The sequence below is a fragment of the Cardiocondyla obscurior genome, unplaced genomic scaffold, assembly GCF_019399895.1.
Source record: "Cardiocondyla obscurior isolate alpha-2009 unplaced genomic scaffold, Cobs3.1 scaffold61_0_135138, whole genome shotgun sequence".
Classification (NCBI taxonomy): Eukaryota; Metazoa; Arthropoda; class Insecta; order Hymenoptera; family Formicidae; genus Cardiocondyla; species Cardiocondyla obscurior.
The window spans coordinates 113,225-115,724 of NW_027228805.1; the positions used below are offsets into that span (position 1 = coordinate 113,225).

At 59.4% G+C, this 2,500-nt stretch overlaps 1 non-coding gene across 1 annotated transcript in view; it reads left to right on the forward strand.

Annotated features, from left to right (window-relative positions):
* Positions 1–1,259: 1,259 nt before the first annotated feature.
* Positions 1,260–2,500, forward strand: part of LOC139112872 (large subunit ribosomal RNA) — a 4,059-nt gene continuing 2,818 nt past the window's right edge. Inside the window, exon 1 of the ribosomal RNA XR_011547498.1 lies at positions 1,260–2,500. This exon is cut by the window's right edge and continues 2,818 nt beyond it. This is a non-coding gene — a ribosomal RNA (large subunit ribosomal RNA).

Genomic DNA, 2,500 nt, shown 5'->3' on the forward strand with positions numbered 1-2,500 from the left:
ACCCGCATCCACGAGAAGAGAGAGAAGCGAGTCGTCGATGACGCCTTCCCCGGGGTATCAGGCACCTGCACGCTATCCACGCGGCGAGTTGCTGGATTCCATCAGGGTTTACGAAGGCTCTCGCGCTCTCTGCCGCCGCTCTCTCTCTCGCCGGGGCGGATACTCTCGCGCCCCCGTTGGGCGTCGTCGAAATAACGAGGTTTGAGGGTCGAACGAATGAACGACGACCGACCGAAGATGCGATCGAGAATCGCCAGAGAGACGCACACACACGCACGGGAGGAAGGACGTGCGCGGTGGTGATAAACGTGGCGAGCTCTTGCAAGGAGTTTATACGTTATACGTATATACGCGCCGAACGAAAAAGAGTAGATCTGCCTCTCTCGCGCCGCCGCGGAGTGAAACAAGCCGACCAATTCGTTCGCGCTTGTACTCCCGGGAAGGTGGCCTGTGTGCCGCTTGCGGCGCGCGCGGGATCGAGCTGATCCACGGAGAAAGGTTCATAAGGAGCGCGGAGAACCGAGTTTGAGTTTTCCTCTCCTTCTTCGAATGAAGATCGGAGAGGAGAATAGAGACCGCGAGATAATCGCGCGCCTCCTCGTTCTCCTTCTGCACAGAGCGCATATCGTCGCTTTACCGCCGCCAACGCAAAGGAAACTCGAGAGGAGGGATTTTAGAGATATATACGACGAAGCAAAGATACGAGAGAACCTGACCGTATTATAAGAGAGAGAAGAGTGGTCGTCGCCGCTGCAGCTGCTGCCGGCCGCCGCCGCAGTCGCGTTGCCGACGCCACCACGACGCGCAAACCGGCCTCCGACGTTCGCGTCGGGCTGGCTGGCCAGTTGTCGTCGTGGTCGGTTGGTTGGCGCGCGCGGTCGCGCGGATCGCGGCGCGGTTGACGCAACGTCGACGAAAGACCACCACGCTCTCGCGGTTGTTCTCTCTGCCTCGTTCGTTTTCTCATTTTCCCTTCGTCTCTTCTTTCAAATATTTTGCGTGCACCGATCGCCCCCTGCGCAGCAAAAGTGTGTGCGAGGTGAGAGATCGCGCGCGGGTCGACCGCGCGTGTTCCAGGTCCACGAAAGCGCTATGTATGGTAGCAGCTCTTGACCGGGGCACGCGGCGTAGTCTAACCAAGCGCTCGCGCGCGGCGTTTCGCCGCGTTGCGTTTCTCTTTTCTCTCGCGTCGTCGTCGTCGTCGTCTCGCCTTCTTCGTATTATATATATATGAGTACAGCCTCGACAATTTCTTTTGACGACCTCAGAGCAGGCGAGATCACCCGCTGAATTTAAGCATATTATTAAGCGGAGGAAAAGAAACTAACCAGGATTTCCTTAGTAGCGGCGAGCGAACAGGAAAGAGCCCAGCACCGAATCCCGCGGTTCCGCCGCAGGGAAATGTGGTGTTTGGGAGGGTCCGCTTATCCCGAGGTGCCGCGTCGCGTCCAGTCCATCTTGAATGGGGCACTTACCCGCAGAGGGTGCCAGGCCCGTAGCGACCGGTGCTCTCCGGGGAGGATCTCTCCTTAGAGTCGGGTTGCTTGAGAGTGCAGCTCTAAGTGGGTGGTAAACTCCATCTAAGGCTAAATACGACCACGAGACCGATAGCGAACAAGTACCGTGAGGAAAGTTGAAAGAACTTTGAAGAGAGTTCAAGAGTACGTGAAACCGTTCAGGGTAAACCTAAAAACAAAGATCGAACGGGGAGATTCATCGTCAGCGACGCTGGCTTCGCGTCGGTGGGCGATGCCCCGCGGGGCCTCACGGCTCGCGCGCGGGCACGCTGCCGCGCGCCGATGTCCGGCGTTTTCGTCGTCGTGCACTTCCCCCCTAGTAGAACGTCGCGACCCGCTGGGTGTCGGTCTACGGCGGCAGGTGCGGTGTCTGACGCGTCGCCGGTAACACGCACGCCGTCAAACCCTCGGTCGCCCGGCCGGCTGCCCGGCGGTACGCACCGGTATCAGGCCGCAGCTCTCACACGCGGGAGTGCGTCGAGGCCGTCGCAAGCGCGCGCCACGGTACACGGAGGCTTACGGACCTAGCGCCGTCACCGGTCCTGGCCCGCTGTTGGTCGTACGGTTGGCAACTTCGACAGGCCTGCAAACGTTCCCCGGGGCAACTCGGGGGACCGATACCGGTCGGCGACGCTACTGCTTTGGGTACTCTTAGGACCCGTCTTGAAACACGGACCAAGGAGTCTAACATGTACGCGAGTCATTGGGATCAGCGATACCTAAAGGCGTAATGAAAGTGAAGGTCGGCCCTGGTTGTCGACCGAGGGAGGATGGGCCGCGTCGCGATGCGGCTCCGCACTCCGGGGCGTCTCGTTCTCATTGCGAGAAGCGCACCCAGAGCGTACACGTTGGGACCCGAAAGATGGTGAACTATGCCTGGTCAGGACGAAGTCAAGGGAAACCCTGATGGAGGTCCGTAGCGATTCTGACGTGCAAATCGATCGTCGGAACTGGGTATAGGGGCGAAAGACTAATCGAACCAT